Below are 20,057 nucleotides of genomic sequence, written 5' to 3'. Positions count from 1 at the left end.
ATGGCCTGAACAGGAACCACATCTGCTCAAACATCTTTCTCCCTGTGGCTGAAGTGTTTACCTGAAGTGACATAACTTTTTAAGGCTTCATTCCTCACACTGCTCACCAAGATGATTCAGGAGAGCAGATGTGCTCACCCTCACACACACGAGTCAAGCTCATCCCTCCCTCCTAAGAGGGCTATTTTTATGCACACTGACTTGCACCATTTCTTCTCCAGAGCTCTAATGCAGGACTTAAGACTTCACAGCACTTTTGATTTTTGCGGTGCAATGGAATAAACAAGTGGTTTGCAAGCACCATGCAACATGGGGAAAAGATGCTTTTAAATTTAAGAAAGTAACTTTTCTGTAAAAAGAGTTCATGCTCTCAGGAACATGGGGGGATTCTTAGGGTGTCCTGTGCAAGGCCAGGAGTCAGACTTTGATTATCATTGTGGGTCCCTTCCAGTTCAGGATATTCTATGATTCCATGGTTCCCAAATGGGTTCACTGAAGTAAATCCAGTATTTCCAACTGCACAGTGCTGTCTGTTGGCAGTGGCAAAGCCAAGCCATGGCCAAACTGAGACCATGTTCCATCAGCAAGTGGAAAGCAGCACAGACACAGCAGTCCTTCCCTCTCTGGGTGCTGCTTTGAGCACAGCTCAGCAGCACAGAACAATCAGATCCCAACATTTCCATATCCCTTTGGCTAAATACACCAGGCTGGATTACCAACATTTACATCTCAGCAGCACTTCTCCAAACTCAGGATATTCCCCTTCCCCTTCAGCAGTCTGCTCAGTGCTGGGCTGTGTGTGAACACCAGAGCCCATTTCATTTAGAGTACCTGTGCAAATATGTTTCTCTTACAAAAGTCAACAGAACTACGAGTTTATATTCAGCTTCCAGTGCACATTATTTTAAGCAGATCTCCTGCCTTTCAATGCCTGCATGCAAAAGAAAACCCAAACCTTAGCTCTGTACTACAAGGGGAGCACAGACTGTAAAATTTTCCTCTGCTTAATGCTCTACGAAGATGTCCCTCAAGTGGGAAACTTAATATTTAAGAAAGCCTAAAAGAAGGCTGGGGAGGATAAGGTAAAAGAAAGACCTGCAGGACAAAAGAGTGCAGGGGGAAAAAAGTCTGCTACAAAATAAATTAGGAGGATGTCTGGATTATCTAGAAACCATCGATGTTAGATGCTGGACACTAATCAGTGCAGCAGCATCCTGCTAATTATTTATTTCTCCTTCTGTCAAGCAAAAGGCTTTTGCACACCATACACAGATCTGACTCCTCACTTTACCATTCTCAACTCAGTCATTTCTGAGTGAGCCTTTAATCTGTTGCTGAATTTTATTTAGTTGTCTCTTTGTCCCTTCTTGTTTATTTTCCTAATTATGTTTCTTTTTCTCGCTTTTTTCTATATATAAGTGACTTTCTGTGTCCTTCCTACCCACACACCTCTGCCTGCCAAGCTATTTCCCTTTGCCTTTCTGTTTACCATTGCTTGCCCCTTATTTAGAGTTTCCACATTTCTTGCATCTTACAGAGCAAGAGGAACAAGCTCAGTTTCCAGGCTGGGCTCAGATCCTCCACAAACAATCCCACGGAACATATTTTGAGAAATAAATTTCACTTACATCTTCATGAGCCAAAGTGGTACAATATAAATCAAAATAGAGTAAGAAAAATAAAACTTTTCCAGATTCCTGTGAATTGGAATGGATGTAGCATCTGCCTCAACTGTTAAGAACACCTACTGCATTCACTCATTTACTACCTTCTGACCACAAGCAGCAGATGGTATTTTGTCATTGCACAGACCTCAGTTTCCATTTCTCACAATTTCTGCCCTGCAGAATTTATAATCCAGTGCTGGGTAACAAGTGGATGGATCCTCTCCTGCAACAGGCAGTGCAAATGAGTCTCTTTCCATTTGCAGCTCACAACTCTTGCTGTATATTTGACCACCAGTATTTAATATAAAGGAATATTTTGTAAATATAATTCAGCGCTGTTGTCATTTTGGTGACTTCTTCCTAGCAGCACTCACTGTAGAGACTCCATCTGATCAATCCTCAATTACTATTAACACATCCTACAGGCTACTGATGTCTTTCCTGTCCAACACACAATACATAATTTAAGACACTATAATGTCACTAAAGAATACAACCCAAAAGAACTTCCTGAGGTAATTTACACTCACCACTACCAAAGAAAATTTATTTGCTGGAGTACTTAATTTTCAAGTATTTTGCAGTGTTCTGGCAAAGTTATTACCAGTAGTTCCGGTGACTGACTGCAGTTACTGTACTTTGCTCCTCAAAACAAGTTCTGCATAACTCAGTGCAATGACATTTCCAGCTGAAAGATTACCTGGATTAGCTAGGGTTACATCCAAAAATCATCATTCAGGGACAGCTTACAGAAAAACAGCACAAACATTACTCTTACATGATAAATGCTCAGCTCTGTCATTCTGTACCACTACAGCTATCAAAACTCATCATAGCTAAACTAAAGCTCAGAGTTACAAATGACAATTTTCAAATTTGTTCATTCATTCATTTACCATAAGGTTTTTAGTCTTTCTTTACAAGTAAAATGAAAACTAGGCATTGTTATGAAAGGATGGGATTCCTCTCACCAAATTTAAATACAAAAGTTGGAGGCATGGCCTGGCCTGGTCAGGACTAGCAGACTGCCAAGACTACCTTGAGCTCTGTGGAGGAAGGGGGCAGGCATCATATCCAGAAGGCAACTCATCCTAAAGGTGATATTCCCTGCAAAATAAGCCTCCAAAAGCCCAATCCCTTTGCAAATAAACATAGGCATAAAACTCTTCCCTCCTTGGAGTTTCAGGGCATGCCTGGTCACATGGTGTTTGGAGAAGACAGTGCATAATAACACCAAGAAGTAAATTTTCTGATACTTGAATTGTATCTATAAAATAACTGACTGGTCCTGTTTGGTTGATAAAAAGCCTGTTTGAAATATGCAGGGAAAAGGAAATTAGAAGAGGAGAAAGGGTGAAGAACATTGTTACATCCGACATTTTTCCTCAGTTTGAGGAATGGCAGGTGTTATGACTTTAATGGTTTTGATTTGCCATATCCATTTTAACGCACGAGAACTTAATACAAGTTGAAATTAATCAGCCAGCACTTCTTTAAAATTATATTTACAGCTTGCACATTTAAATGAAAGAAAACAAAAGTAATATTTATGCTATAATAAAGTGTCATTCTTTTAATTCTTTAATAGAATTAAGCTAGCTGTGGCAAGTAGATAAAAGCCCTTTGAATAGTGAAACATTGCCACACTTTGTCTTGTCAAGGCTCCTGCTTCTAGGAGTATTTACGATTTTCCTGTTCCTCGAGAACCATAAATGACACAGCAGGTCAACGAGACAGTTTCCATCTCAGTCTGAATATTTCCATCCAGAAGTAGAGTATAATTCAGTCTCCATCCCCAGGTAACCCCAGCCTTTCTCTTTCCACTGCTAACAAAGGGCTTAATACTGGACTTCCTCCTGAGAAACAAATTCCATACCTTGTGCTAACCCCACGACTTGGCCAGGGCTGTGTGGAATGAAAATGAAAGCAGCATTTCCCAGTGCATAAAGAGAGCACAAACCAGCCCCAGTGCACAGGGGGCAGTGACACTTTTCTGGAGTGCCTGCCTGTCACTAGGCACCAGACTGTGATGCACAGCTCATGTGACACACTGAGTGTCAGAGAAGTCACCTCCCAGTGTCCTGTGCTGTACCAACAGCGTGCTGGCTGCTAAATGACTTTACATTCTTCTTTATTTTTCTGCAGAGCTTATTTTAGAAAGGTTGTATATCAATCTGGAAAGTGCTGTGAACATGATGTTATCATAATGGTACCATATGCCAGTTGACTACTTACAAATCATCCATGCTTCCCTCACTTGGTAGATTTTAAAAGCATGATAAAGAACCTGATTCTCCTCATGCTTACAGTGGATTTATATCAGTGCACCTTCATGTTTTATCCCAGTAAAAAAAAAAAGGGAGAAATATTTGTATCAAAACTTCTACAAAGCTTTAAAGGCTCTTAAAACAGCCATGTCCAAACAGTAGTTTTTATTATTCAAGTATTTGTCTCAAAACAAAATGTGAGTATTAAAGACTCAAACCCTATAAAAAAGTAGGATATGCTCCCAAAACACCTTATCCATCCACACAATCTCTAGAAATAGGTTATATTCTTTAACTAAAGAGCTTCAAAGCTGTTCATTTACTTTCCTGGTTTGGCCCCTTTAGGAGGCCACTGTGAATTCCAATACTCCACCTGATCATTTCTCTACAGCTTTTTCCTACTGTCTTTGTTCCAGAGAAATCAGATTTTCTTGTGTTCACAACACTCCATAAACTTTGCAAAAAATTATGTACTGTAAGATCTGTGATAAAACAGAAGGTTAGCAAAAGTCTAGATCTTAACAAGGAATCCAAGATAAAAGGCTAAGTGAAACTTCTGCTGCTTAGGAGAACCTGGATCCGTTTCCACTCATATCTACCAGTTAAATATCAAAAGAAAGAACAAAACAAAACAAACCAAGCAAAAAAAATCCAACACAAACTTGTTCACATATTACTCACTTGAACAACCTTTCAGCTGTCATATTCTGGCAAGTTCTATGGTGCCTTTTTGACCCTTTCAAATATTTTTCTGAGTGACTATTAGCTCTTATAAAATATTTTGGGTGAACAAAAGCTAGAAAATGAAGTATGTGAAGTTAGTGCACAAACCATTTTCATTCAGCTACTCTCTCTTACTCATGTTTAGCAGTGAATCTCATTTCAGCTTCGTGCCTATTCATTCATTAGCCTTTGTTCTCGGGCTGGCACCAGGAGAAATTCTCAGTGCCCATTCTTGCTGCAAAGGCAAAAGTGAGCCCTAAAGTTCTGCTCTTGTTTGCAGTCTGCTGAAAGTTGTGTGTTCTTCATTCCTGCTGCATTTCTATCAGCAGGCTAAGTGGTGACCTTCATCTTGTACCTCTTTGCCTCACTCAGAAAGAAGCTTTCATACAAATTTCAATAGTTTCCCTTTAAAGCAGCAGCCAGACAAGAGAAACTGCCTGAAGGGCTGGGCACTACTGGTCAGATACAAGTGTTTGTAAACACACTCCTCCTGGAGAATTCTGCACTTGTCTTTGGTCATCTTGACCGAATGCCTCAGACTCTCTGGGCTGCAGCTCACTCCCACAGCTACTAAGCCTCATCTTCACAGCTGTGTGGAATATTGTCTCTTCAAGAATTTGGTACTTCATCTGTGATTCATAAGGTAAGGGTCACAGTCTACAAACTCTTAAAATTTCTCCTCTCTACATCTCCCAGTTGTACATCACTCACAGGAATCACAGAGAAGTATTATATGGCTGAATTCTTCTGGCAATCTGAAACTGATTCTATCTGGGATTTGTCTCCTCTGAGAGTGGCTCTTTTAATTTTCTACAAGCTTTTTCATCTCTCTCTCTTTAACATACAGAACTTCCTCACTGAGGTTTCAATCAGTTTTGTGCAAAGGAATGTATGGATGGCTCTGGCAGCACGGTCAGTCTGCAGAGCACAGAACAATGAGGGGGAATTTTTTCCATCTTTTCCCTTAATATCTGAACAACCCTTTCTGGGGGCTGCTCATTTATTCACAATGGTAATTGTAACTATTTCTTTGATCCTGGGTTTTTATATATTAGCAATTTTTTGTAATAAGTGAGGTAGTCAGGGCAGAACTCCCCTACCTATCAGGGATCCCAAGTGCTATGTGAGAGGAAAACCAAAGTATCTGCACTGGGCACTAGAACCAATGTATGTCTCCCAGGACAATGGAATGCTGGTGGAGCAGCAGCTGGAGACCAGGCAGGATATCCTGGGAATGTAAGGAGATTGTGAGACCTGAATCCTACAGGCGTCTACAGTGTGGTCCTAAGTCCATCACCATCCCTGCAGAAACTCCCAGGGACTTTGGCTTTGAATCGGCACTAAACTGCCTCTTGCAGCATCACAGGTTGCTTTGCATGGATAGACAAGAGAGCTTTGGGCAGTGGAAATGCCTCCTGTGCCTCCCAGCACTCCTCTGCAAGATGCTCCCAGAACAGACATATTCACACAAGATGACAATAGGACAATAAATGTGTAAATAGGTAATTCAGACCCAAAGGGACCAACAGATGGATGGCTTGGGGAGCCCCACACACTGTCTGTGCACCTGGGAGTACACAAAGGCCAATGGCAAGCATGCATGCTGCAATAATAAAAAGGTAAAAGCTAGTGCAGGCACCATACTCCACACTCCCCAATACCTGCAGCCCCCATATTTCGAGAAAAAGACTTAGGCTTTTATATAAAGTAACTCTGAACTCTGTAAAGTCTCCATTTAAATTCCTGACCCAGGGATTTGCACAGCAGTACTGCAAAAAGTAGTAATTATATGGAAGCTTTTTAATATGCAATGGTATGCAGCACTTCCTTTTTAAGCTGAACAACCAAAGTAGTACCATAAATATTATATTTTAATAATAACCCAAACCACATGGTTTTGAAAACAATAACCAAGCACATGCTTTGCAGGAACTCAGAATTAGAAATGATTTCACATACAAGGATAAAAGGTTTGCAAGTATTGTGATCACGCTACAGAGAAATAGTTTATGCAGGCTGTACTCGAAGGTACTTTCACAGTTCCAATATAATTAACTGTTTTCAGAGATTTATAGTTTTGCTGTATGCATTTGCTTAAATATTAATTCTGCTGCCTGGTGTTTAAAGCACGATGGATTGTTCAAAGTGAAAATGGCTGAATGCACCATTCACAATAAATATGGGACTTCTTAACTGGCAACATTGGCTTCTGTTCGATACTTTGGACTATTAATTTATATTTAACTTTAAAAAACAAGAGATGAAATTAGTTCTTTCTCATAAGTATAAAGCTGGAGCAACATAATGCAGCCTAATACTGTGTATTTAATATCAGTTAATTTTGGGGTTTTAAACTAAAACTACAACATTTTATAAAGTAGGTGACTGGGAGTGACTGGAAAGAAAGACAACACTGAGATCCTATTTTGAAAAACAGATTGTGGCCACATGACCATTGCCAATGTTTCGTATCTTGAAACACTTTCACCATAGAACTTTTACAATTCTGTAACCAATTTCCTCAGGTATCAACAAGAAGCAGAAATAAAACTAAGTTCAACAGTTCGAACATTGAAGAAGCCTCCAGAGGTCATCACTATCAAATAAGAACTCATGCACTTGCCTTGAAACTGACTTTGCAAACATACATCACACATGCTTATTAGCATTTATTAACCTTATCCAAGACAATTTCAGGTGTCCCACACCAAGTTTAACAGACTCCAGATCAGATGCCATGAACATCAACTTGTTCATAAACAAGACCAGATCCTCACTCTGTAAAAGATCACCTAAGATCCAACCCCATGATGAGACTGTTTTGTTGGTTTGGTCACCTTTATTTAACAGGACTATAACCAAGGCAATACACCTGAAAGAATGCATTCAGTGGGCACTACTCTGAGAAGGAAAATCTGTGGGATTTAATAACAAAGTGGACATGGAAGGAAGGTCCAAACAGCAAGAGGGACAGCAAAGCTCTGGATGGACTCTTAGAGAAGTCTAAGCATGGAAAGGCTTCTGACTGAGACCTGGATATCCCAGGATAAATCTTCTCAGAATTCCTTAGCCCCATAATGTGAGATTGAGATAAATAACATCCAGTCACCTGACTCGAGGTTTCTATTACCAAAATACAGGGCTGAGCATGACGGGGGGTGGGATCTCCCCCATCTGACAGGTCATGGAAGGCAGACAGGCTGCTCCATTCTAGCTAATTTGTGTGTTACATACTCATTTTCTAAATCAGGAGGTAATGAAGACATGAACTGTAAGACTTCCTTTTAGTTAACTCGGGACTTTCTTCCTGCTGGGGGGGAGGATGGGCTAAGCCCAGCGTGCAGTGATCACACGGGCTGGAGATTTAAATAACAAGGAGCGATGGCTGCCTTGGTTTCACAACTATTGATCCTCTGCCCACCTCTCTGGATCAGTCAGGTGCCCCGTGCTCGCAGCTGAATAACTGGCATCAGATAAACACAGCCGTCAGAACTGTGTGCTGTCACCTGCGGATCTCAGCCGAGCGCTGAATTTGGGAGCCAATGTCCTGACACTCCTAACTTCTCTCTTTGTTAGGAACCATCTGGCAGGGTGGCCAGAGTCCTGCCTAGGCAAAGGAAGGCAGTGTTTGGCAGCAGCGAGTAGCGCCAGTGAGAGTGAGATTCCACCCACTTCCCGGGCTCTGGAAACGCAGGTGTCACTTACACACTGCATCCTACAACTTCTCCCAAACACCCTCTCGCGTCGGGAGCCCCGGCAGGTACAGATAAGGGAAGCCGCTACAATCCGAGCAGCGAGCGAGGCACCAGCTCAGAGTCCACTCGCCCGCGCAGAGCAGCAGCCCGAGGATGGGGACACGCGGGGTACACGAGGGGACCAAATCCGTCTCCCGCAACCAGAAGAAAGTTCGTGCCGATACGACACCCCAGTAAACCACACGGGGGGAGGAAGCGGCTTCCGAGAGAAGCTCTGATAGGGGAGAGTCCTAATACAGCCGTAAGATCTCACCCACGCACACATCTCCTAGCTCAGCACTTCCAAAAGCACCAACGAGAATGCAAAGATTAGAAAGGGACTGGAGAGAGACTGCCTCCCCCCGGCTCGCCCTGGATGCCTGGACAGTTCCAGGAGGAGCAGGGAAGGGGCTTCCTCCCTGACAGCCGGGGGTGCAGAGGAAGCTCCGTGCCCCGGAGCAGCAGCACCGGGAGCACGCCGGGCGCGGGGAGCCGCAGCTACGGGCACGGGGCTCCGGTGTCGCGTCCCCGGCAGCTCCCAGCGCTTGTCCCGACTCGCACCTACCTCGGCGGGACCCGGGGCCGGCTCCGCGGGGCTGCGGCGACAGGCGGCGGCGGGAGGCGGCGAGCGGAGCCCGGGCAGCCTCGGCCGAGCCGGGGCCGCTCGCACGGGGGCACCGCGCCGGTGCCGCTGCCCAGGACGGGCAGGCGATGCTGCTGCGGGGGACTCCGGGCGCCTCTTTGGCTCTGTTAGGAAAGTTACCGCGGCCACACGACCCACCTTAAACCCGCCTCCCCGCAGGACCCGGGGGAGGGGGAAGGAAGAGGAGGGAGGGAGGAGACGGGGGGTGGGGGCTCGGAGCCGTTCTTTTCCCGGCGCAGAACCAAGTCACAGCAGCATCTCTCGGGCAGTCGCTCCGGGATGCAGGGCTGGGCGCACCAGCGCATCCCTGGCTCTCGCAGGCGCTGGGCTGGGGCCGCGCTCCGCTCCGCTCCCCTCCCCCTGGATTCTCGCTTTGACGTGTGGTACCAGCTTCAGAGCGCAGAAACTTTCCCGTTTCCTGCGGCGCTGACGCTGATTTTTGGCTTATTCGTTTGGTGATGGTTGGTTTGGCATCTCGTTATTTATTTAACCGTTTGCTGTTTGGGGGAAGGGGGGATCTAGTCATGATGCCTCGGGCTTTGTGTATGTGTTTTGGGGTTTTTTCCTCTGCCCGATTCAATTAAAATACATTAAATAGACTAGAAGGACAAAGAATCAGACCGCCACCCCAGCATCCCAAGGTTGCCGCCCGAACAGTGCATGTGGGAATGAGGAAGCAAACTATAGCCGAGGCACAAACACTTGGTGGCTCAGCAGAGGCAGAGGAGATGGGGGGAAAGCACGGCTCCCTGCCTCCTGCGACTGAAAAACCGGGATCTCCCGAGCAGAGACCTCTCAGACTCCACGGATGTGCTTAGAGGGAGATCACGCAAACTTTGGACCCATTTCAAGGTGCCTGGGTTTGCGACTAGAGGCTGCAGGCAGCTGGAGGAGCGAGCACACACAGGCAGGCACACGCGGCTCGCAGCGCCTGAAGCAGCCCCTGCACGGGGAGAAGGTGGCTCGAGCTGATACCAGGCGAGGCTGAGGCGATGCTAATGGGGAAAAGCGCGGCGAATTTACCTCTTCTCTAGCATCCTCTACCGTCCAGAGCATCTGCCCTTGCACTGTCACATCGACTGCATCACTGCTGCTTTCGGGTGGCTCAGTGCCACTGCGTGCTCAGAGAGCCATCAGCCAGGGAACGAATTGCACCCCACGGTTGTCATTTTCCTCCTGAAAGATGTACCAGAAGTTACAAATGCATAATGATTAAAATCATTAGACCAAAAGTCTTATGACAGGTGATTTGAACAGCTGCACTAACTTAGCTCTTAGCCAGCAATCTTACGCTTGCACAGGCTTTTCAAGATGAAATGCTCTACTTGTGTTATGTACTATTACTGATTATATTCTGATTAGAATAACAACGTTGGCTGTGATCCTGCTTTTTTAACATCTCAGTATGTAAGAAACATAAGAGCAAGTCCCTTTGTGATAATAGACTAATGATTAATAGAACTTTTTTGTCACTGTAGCCACACGATGAATCCCCACACCGTACAGTATTTTATGTCCATATGAGGCTGCCAAAATCCTTTGTCCTGCTCTGTGTGTTTCTTGGTCATGTGCCACTGCATGACTGCAGGTGATGGCAATGTTTCAAAAAGGACATCGTTTGGGCCAGAGCTGATACACTGCCTTTGTAAGGGACTCCCTGCAATCTCCCAGCCTCCCAAAAAACTCCTTCACTCCACCACTGCCTTTGTGCCCACAGGTTCCCAACCTTCCCTCGCTGTGCTGTCCTGGTTGCAGCATTCCCGAGACCTTGCACCAACCACCTGAACCAGCAGCACGGGGCAGTGGAGAATCCATGTGTGCTGGAGTGGCTGCTGGAGAGATTCCTGCTTCCCAACCCCTTTCCAAGCCCAGCTCTGCTCCCTCCCTAGCTCCACAAGCTATTTTTCTTCATTACCTATGAGTAAGACAACCTAAGTAGGTTCTGCAGCAGTATTGGTGCCTGAGGTGAATTCCTCCGTATCTTTTCCCACCTGTTTTTAATTAATTTTTACCAAAATCCTAATGATGAATATCAATAATAAATTAGCAATTGTGTTTATTTATTAAATTATTTTCAATATTTAATACAATTTAATGGATCAAATTTGAATTCGATTTATTGAATAAATAAAGATAATTAGGTCTGGTTGTTTGTCTAAGAATATTAAAACCCACCAGTTGCTCTATACTGATGGCATTGTTTATAACTCCGTTTTGTCACCAGTTTCCATTTGGGGAGCTATTTAGCATCCATGATTTTTCTTTTTAAATGGTAAGAAATGCACAGAGACTAAGCCAGACTGCTTAAAATGAATTAGGCAAGCCTGCTGTAACATTTTTTTTCTTTGTCTTTCGGTGTCCTCCGTAAAACTTTCCAAAGAAGTGGCCTGTCAAAATATGAGTGCTCTGGACATCAACGAAACCCAAGCTATTACATTCTGTTGTATGACTTTTGACAGATATTTGAGACATAGCATTCAGCCCCACTCCTCTTGCTCATGTAAAATTCCATCCAGCCTGGTAATTTCCCATGGAAAGTTCTGGCAAGCTCTACACTATGCCTGTCTGCTTGCAGGGTTGTAGATGTCAGTAAATGCCAATGAATTTGGTTATGGATGTTTCTCCATTTGAGGGTGGCTACTGGAATACTCATTTATTCTTGGTCTCTATTTAAATGCAACCCCCTTCTAAAAAGTCATTCAGTACAAACAGCACTAGATTGCAGCACACTGGTTCTAGTTCAGTGCTTCTGTTTTTGAAATGTGTAGTTTACAAAAAAAGATATAAAAAGACAGTTTGGCTTTTTTCTTATTATTGTTGACTCAATGAGTCTAGACTAGAGTTATAACTCTGTAAACTCCAGCTGAATCTTCAAGCTTAGCCAGATTCTTTCATAAATCAGAATGAGTTGTTAAAATTCTGAAGGACAAAATAATTCTCAGTTATGAGTGCACAGCCTCAGCTTGGTGAAATGATATCTGGTTATCCCCAGGAAACCTGAGTACCAACATGAAAATGAGAAAAGAATTTGAAAAAAAAAAAAAGGCAAAAGAAAAAAAAGGCAAGAGTGTATTACAAGAGTGACTCTGCACAGAAAACTGCTTAATAATTCTGCTGATAAAGTGTGAGCCAGAGAAGAATTCATTTCCCTCTCCGAGAGCTCAGCTGGGGTGACAGGAGTTTAAAGAAGAGCAGCTCTTTCATAAAGGTGAGCAGGTATGTCCTTCAGACAGACAACAAGAGTTTGAAAACACTGAAGTCACCGCAAGCTTTGCCATTGACTTTTGGGGAGGCAGAATTTTACCCTTTGAAAAGATGTGCTGAGTAAAAACCAGCCACTTGTACATGTTTTCTCTTCAAAGTCCACTCACCTTTCAAGAGCATTTCACTGCTTTCATTTACTTGCTTCTATATGTCCAATTCAAAACTAGTTTCTCTCCACTTTTTCATTTTCCCATATGTTCTTTTTCTTAAAGGGGAACTTGGGCCTCAGAAAGCAACAGCAAACTGAATCCTGCTATTGTTTGTAAAAGCACAAGTTATCAACACTGGAAAATTATTATACTGTTAATATTAAAGCTCAAGAAATTAAATATGCATCATTTGTGTCTGAATGAACAATTACTATTGAAAATAATGTTTGAAAAAGAAAAACAAAGCTTTTCAGACATAACATGAATTTTAACTCGGTTTTTTTTAGAAAACCAATCAGGGTTTTAGTTTATGCATCATTCTGTTCCCCGCAATAATACACTGTCTGTGCAATCAGTGATGATAAATGGTACATAATTGTAAACTTGATATTGGTTTTCAATATTGAATTCATCATTCTGTCCTCTTAACACATATTAAATACTTTAAAGAATTTATATATTTGTTTGATTTATCTGTGATTTTTTCCCAATATGTAAAATTTATTAGTTTTCTAGTTTTTGAGGAACTAAGAGTAGACAACATCATTAATAACACTGAATAATAGTGTTGGCCTCATTTATGCCTGACTCCCTTCTACCAATACAAAGTGTCCAAATCAAATACAAACATATTAGTTGTAGGCAGTGTAGAAAATATAGTCTGAGCTGGAGCCAGCTCTGCACAGGTTTTGTTTGACTTCCCCAATCCATCCCTGATCTCTCCAAATAAGGATAGCAAGAATCACAATTATTTATCCTTTCCCACATGATGGACCCATTACAAATACAAAGATTCACTCAAATTGTCCCAGTACTCTTAATGAACAAGTAATGAAAATATGATCAGAAAACATTAATCCTGTACTACAATAGCAAAATATACAGAAATTGTTCATCTAATTCAAACAGACACTAAGCATTTAGGGCCTGGTTCAATCATGTCAATTGTTTTGTTCATTAACACAGCTTTTAAGTCTGCTCCACAATCATAATGTAAAGGACTCTCAAAATGAGTTAAGAACTGGCCAGTGACCAAGTGGTTTGTGTAAATCTTAACCTATAGGAGGTCAAATTTTGCTCTTAATCCTGTGTGTATAACCATCATTCTTAGTGTCTGCTATTTCTCTTAATCATGGTTTCTGCATTGCTCCAGGGCATGACATTATTTTCTGCTTAGTATGATGTAAATTTAAAAATAAACAAAGGATTTGGTAAGGCTGGAGCAAATAATTATGCCATGATGCAAATGAAGACATAGCATTCATTCAACTGAACTGTAGCTGGATACTTCAGGAGAAATTTGATCCACTTACAAAAAGAGCAGAGAAATTCAGTAGTACACAGCTATCACTCCTTTTATTTTAAAGGAAACTGGTTAGGAGGCCAGCCTTCCACAAAATGGGTGAGTGGAACTGTGTGCTGCAGGATAGCTGTGACAGCTTTGTTGTATGAACAGATCAGCTCTTGGGGTAGATCTGCCCAGGTAAAAGGACCTGGGCACATCACAGTCTCCAAGCTCCATGGAATTCATTGCTGACTACCAGGAGCTTCAGGGTGTAATTTTGTGTGAAACAGCATCCCAAGTACATCCTGGCATCCAGAATGACATTCTGCCTTTATATGGAGCACATGACCATGGTAAGTACTGGGGAATGGTATCAAAATAGATTGACAATCACTCTACAACACCTAAATTCTTATTAGTGTTAATGAGAGTGATGCATATGAACTGAGAAGCAAAGAGGCCCCTCACAATGCAAAAATAGGAAAAGCAGCATATATAATGCATAATTAACAGCAATGTCATATAGGTCAGACAACAGCTCTTGGCTTTTTAGTGTAAATTCCTTTGTGGATAAGTGCAAAGATGAGATTTTTTTTCTTTTATCCAGAAAACCCACACTGCAAGTGAAGCAAGAAATTGACTGCTTCCAACCACATCTTCACCTTCTGATTCTGACAGCTAAAGGACAATTTACCTGTCAGGTTCCTGTGTGTCTACAGGACATCCCTCCTGGTACTGCCTGAGATGGAATCAAAGCCATGGGAGAAACCTGACCAAGTCCCAGCTTTCCAACACCAGATAGGCATTTACAGGTTGAACACTATCAACTGTATTTATAATTGAGTTAATTATTTGAATATTCCCAGTCTCCTGACTTTATATCTCTCTGAATTTCTCTTTTACCTACACCTAAACCCAAAGGTTGGAACAGCCATGAGCAAGTGCAGACCAGAAAAAGGACATAGACCCAGCAGCTAAAGAAGAATCCTGATTCTCTCCATCTGCCTACACCAATGCAGTGGGATTCCTCAAAGTTCTGCTTTTTCACAAAGGAACCCAAAGGCTGCTCTCCCTTAGGAAATTCCCATTTGGAGAAAGCTGACTAAAATTCCAAGTGATAGCAAACCAGAAATGCTCACGAAAATTCCAAGTGATAGCAATCCAGAAATAGAGTTAAAAAAAAAAGACTGAAGCAGACTGAAGTTGGTGGTTGGTATTCTGAAACAAATCCATAGGATACATTCATTTAGACTTTATTTACAAAGGCTTCTAAATATGCTGGGGCAAATTTAACATCAAGCTTGGCTGTTTTCTTCAAGCAGTTGTCTCCAGATAGACAGAATATTAAGGAGAGAACTTCAATCTGCAGGAAATGTACTGTTACAGCAATTGGCATTATTTGGACACATTGTGGAATGATGCTGCTCAGCTATGCTTTTATCAAAAGAAATTTTGAGTTCACTGCTCTTGTACACAGTGAGGAATGGGTTTGATTACAGAAAGAAGAGAGAAGCTGAAAGGAACTGTGAATTTATCTTTAGGATCGATTTCTGCAGGAATTTTTACCCTGAAGTTTTAGGAACAAGTTGAATGCCAACAGTGAATACAAACATTCTCTGAACTGAACCCCTTTTTCTGTAAAAGGTCCTCATTCCCAGTCCAAAATTCTGCCACTTGTGTATTTCAGTGCTGTGGTCTCCTCCCTTTAGCTGCAATGGGCTCAGCATGAGAGTTTTGGAAAGAAGATCATTTGAATTTTGATCTGCGCTGGAAATTTTGTTACTGCTTTTATTCATCACTGAAAAGATGAGGAGCCTGCAAAGCCAGTCCACCTGCACACCTTACCCTGTTACAGTGGGATCTGAAGATACACCTTAGATTGATTGTAGTGACTCCAGGACTGGACTGTGCATTATTTTATGCCTCACCTTCCTATCTGCAAAAGTGGAAATAGCATGCCATGGGCTGGATAATATTGACTTCTGCCCAGAATCTACATTTGTCCTGCATGTGCTTCAGAGAAGAAAACTGTAATGGACATTTTGAAATTTTGAAATTTCAAGGAATTATGTTCATTGACGTTTAAGTGTAAAAAAGAAATCAAGCAAATTCTAAAAGAAATTCCCAAGAATTCATTTCTGTTTTCAAAGAAAATCTAAGGAAACTTGGCTGCAAGTATTTATTTTCATTTTCATCCAGCTCCATAGTCATTCACAGAATTTTAAGTCAGGATCTAGCAGGAGTTGTACTCAAAATGACAGCCTGCCGTGATGCATTTATTTCTCTGGTTTGCCACTTTACAAGGGAAAAAAACACATTTCCAAGATATTTTTGGTAACGTATGACTAAGTAGCAAAATTAAAACTAGGAAATTAATAACTACGTGGCATTTCAATCCCATCAACTCTAATCAACATAAATCCATTCTAATTAAAACCTGCAAATCCTGAGGATACCAAAGAGATAGCCCTCTGTTATAGGGAGATGGCAGCAACAGGTACATCCCATACAAATGGAGAGGATGCAAATCTCTGAGAGGCAAAGATGAAGCTGTACTAGAAGTTATATTTTTAGAATACCATTAGACTCTAATAATCTCTAATTGGTGAAATAAAAAAAAAACTCATAAATTTTGTCCTTTAAAACTTAAAAAGCACTTTCAGCATCTAAATGAAAGAGTGTAGAGCTTCACAGGCTCAAAAGGGTCACTAAGTTTATCACAATCATTGCTGTAGTTTTAGAATTTGATTAGCCCCTAGTAATCCCTAATTGGCAAAAACAAACATAAATTTTGTCCTTTAAAACTTAAAAAGCACTTTCACAAGCCAAACAGAGGATCTGAAGGAAGTGTACAACTTCACAGCCTGCAAAAGGTTACAAAGTTTATCTCAATCATCAAACCAGAAATAGGACAGTGATGCAAAGCATGTTCTGATCAGAATGATGAATAACACACACCAGTTTAAAGAGAATAATAGAAATTATGTAATTGCACCACAGCCTTTGTTTCAAAGTCAAAACATCTCAAGTCTGGAGTCTGTCTTTAGGACTTGATCAAAAGCCCATAAACATTAACAAGATTCTTTGCACTGACTCCCTTGGGCCTTGCACATGTCCTTTATACAGCAGCTTCATGCATCTTAAATCAGTTCAGGAAGCTCCTCATCTCTCCTACAATCCATTTGATCTTGCACTTACAATTGGCATCAGCTTTTAGATACATAACTATAGATGCCAAATCTACCTCCTTCTGGTAACTTTTCACGTTATACCAAGACCAGTATTTTCTCTCTCCTCCTACTGCACTGTCAGAGGAAGAAAGGGATCTAAACTGAGCTGGAGTGTGTATTATTTATGCACATCCACAGCAGCTGCTACTGACACTTTGGGGTTTAAGGGGAAAACCTATCTTCCCCCAGCTCTAAAAATCAGCTTTTTTAAAGAAGGCCTCTTTTGTCTTTTGGTGATTTTTATCCCCAACCAGCAGAGATTAAACAAATGCATGTGTTTGGCAGGCAGTGGTTGTCCCCCTGCCAATTAGCTCAACAGGAAGCAAACAACCTGCTGACCTTCCTGGAGGAGCATCTCTTCGAGGCAAGCAAAAGGGACTGCAGTCAGTAACTCAGAGTGTTGTTATTATCATATTCCATCACAGATTTATCCTACCATTCCCTGGAACCACAGCAATCCGGAGCCACAGGAGGGTAGAGCTGGAGGGAACCAAAGCCATCATCACATCTAGTGGTTTCCAAACTTAATATGTGAAATCATAAGGAGCATTGTCTTTATTGTGTTTGCAACAACCACAGACAGTAAGGGAGTGTGGTGATCTCTGCAGGAGTCCTGAGGGCTGACAAGGGTTTGCCAGACCAGAAAGTCTGGGAATCACTGATTCTACTACTATGGAACAAGTTACACCTGGACTACTCCTACCGTCTATTTAACATGCTGTTACAAATTGCCACAGTCTCTTTATGCAAACTGTGCCAGAATTTAATACATTGATGTTGCTTAAGAATATTTCAGGCTCGTTGTAGTTTCCTTTACAAAACTGCAAATTGTGGTATGGTTGGTTTTTTTTCTTGTAATGAAGGAAAAATAGAATATCACATACATAAAGGTTTGGACACCATAATATTTAGAAAAGCAGGAATATAAAATCTGTCATTTTTATCCATTCTAGCCTGTTGTGATGCCCAGTGGTGACAGTTTAGTAAAATACCTACTCCCTCTGTATTTTCAGTGGGAGGCAACAGTTACAGCTGGCCTCTGCTGTAATATGGCACACTCTGGAATGAGGATCCAGTGCTACAAGAGGACTTTGGTGGATAATGAGGAAGGAGCTTTAGTAAGGTTCCTCAGCTCTGAGCACACACCCTCTTCAGGTGTAACTTTCATCTAAATCTCCTCTGCATCTCATTCCATTGGACCAAATCAACAGGAGAAGCTGAAAAGCAGGCTGAGATAAAAATGTATTGGGATGCAGAAAGATGTTTTAATAGATAAAAAGCTACAGTCTCTTTTAGAAAGGATTTTTCCACTTTGTATTCCTATTGTCTGAAATCAGGCCTGAACAGGAGCTGATAACTTGATAAAATATAGGCAAAAAAAAATCATATAAGGAAATAATGGAAATGCTGTTATGGACTTTTGTGAGTATAAATAGTTTCAGAAATGAAACTGTCAAGACCAGCATCTGAAATGCTGTAGAAATAAAGTCACTTTAATGGTCAGCCTGCTGCAACCACATAAACATTCTCTAGTTCCTTTCACAGCCCAGCATCTTGTAATTTCTTTTTTCTTTTAATCTGACATATGGGGAGACATTAGTTGGAGACTGAAGGAGACAGAATCTAAAAGAGAAGCAGAAATGGATCAAGGGAAGATAAGGAAGAGAAATCATCAACAGGAGATATTAAATTCCAAAAATGAAACTTGAAGAGATGGAACATTCTAGAAGAAAAAAATAAAAAAGGAAAGGTGGTGAGATAAGATGGAAAATAACATAGTGGACTGAATTTTAAGCGAAAATATTAGACTGAAATAATCTGAGACTGTCCCTCCCCTTCTTCCATGCTTCCATAGGCATGGGCTGCCATATCTGTAAGAGCATTCCTGGCACTGGACTGTAAATACAGAACTGTTCTGTCCCACAGCTGGGGCTGCTCTTTGCCTTTCCTGTTGTACCAACAGAAAACATTTCCCTTACCTGCAGCTGCACTGCCTCATCCAACTTGATGGACTGCCGCTCACACTGGTGCTGTGCACTTCCTCCACACGCTGCATACTGCAAAGTGGGACTGGTAAAAGAGTGGGAAAATATCTAAAATAAGCATCAATGTAAAAAAAAAAAATCAGGCAGTCTCTCACTAAATTAAATGAGCATTTTGGTATTTGATTGACATTCTAATGTCCTTCACATCCCCATAAAATTCCACATCTTATCAGCTGCCACAAACTACTAGTTCAAGGTTTAATTTCTTCCTCTGGCAATATTTTTTGTATGTTTTTTTTTTCTTAAATTTTATTATCCATTAGACTATTTCCTCATTACAACGGCAGCTCAGTCTCTTTTAAAAACTTAGAAAACATATCAAACTTGCCTCATATCTTCATAAGCCAGAATTAAATCCACTGTTTACATTCAAGGGTGAAGAACCAAGAGAATGGATCTTTGGCTCAAGCCCTGGCTGAGCCACTCAGCTGGCATGTGACCCTAGGCAAATAATTTTTTTTCTTTAATTGAAATAGTTATAAATTTGGCTAAGAAGCAAGACCTTTCTGAAAAGCACCAGCCTTTGACCTCAGCTTGCATGAATAAATGCATGTCCAAAGTCTCAGGCTTAATGATGCAACTTTTTTTTTCAGTTATCAATCCCTAGAAACAATGTGGTTGCTCACATAACTTTGTATTTTCAGTGTAATAGGGAGTGATTCCATTTTGTGAGGTAGTAAGTAGCACTTTGGTGCTTCTGTCAAATGTTTGGGGCTCAGAGGACAATTCTTGACCGCCTGACTGACTTCAGTTGGACCTTGTGGGTGAAACCAGTGGAGAGAAAAGAGTCTTGCATGCAGATCCTGCTGCTAGGAAAGCAAGTGAAGAATAAAGGTGTAGTTTAGCTTGCAGGAGCTCAGCCTAAGCAGAAAATAAACAGCAATTGCTGCTTTTTGTTCCCACGGTTGATCATCCAGATTATTCCCACCTCTAGGCATTTTTCCTGCATAGAGAGGGATAACTGGAGTCCCTGACCAGGATGAGCAAGGCCATTGGATGTCTCAGCTCTTAAGGACCAAAGACCTGAGTTTCTTTGACTCCACATTGAGC

General features: G+C 41.7%; 1 protein-coding gene across 7 annotated transcripts in view; it reads right to left on the bottom strand.

The window, feature by feature from the left end:
• Positions 1 to 20,057, bottom strand: part of MEGF11 (multiple EGF like domains 11) — a 268,537-nt gene that overhangs the window by 243,705 nt on the left and 4,775 nt on the right. For 2 of the 7 annotated variants that reach the window (XM_085070268.1, XM_085070269.1), the window contains exon 1: positions 8,957 to 9,960. The gene's annotated coding sequence lies outside the window, so the exon portion shown is untranslated. Of the gene's footprint in view, positions 1 to 8,956; positions 9,967 to 10,057; positions 10,211 to 18,941; positions 19,033 to 20,057 lie in introns of those variants that run through there. The other 5 variants (XM_085070265.1, XM_085070267.1, XM_085070264.1 and 2 more) reach the window with 5 other exon arrangements.

This window comes from Lichenostomus cassidix, chromosome 10 (genome assembly GCF_008360975.1).
Source record: "Lichenostomus cassidix isolate B80296 chromosome 10, HeHo_3.0, whole genome shotgun sequence".
Lineage (NCBI taxonomy): Eukaryota > Metazoa > Chordata > Aves > Passeriformes > Meliphagidae > Lichenostomus > Lichenostomus cassidix.
This window is presented reverse-complemented; position numbering and strand designations above follow the sequence as displayed.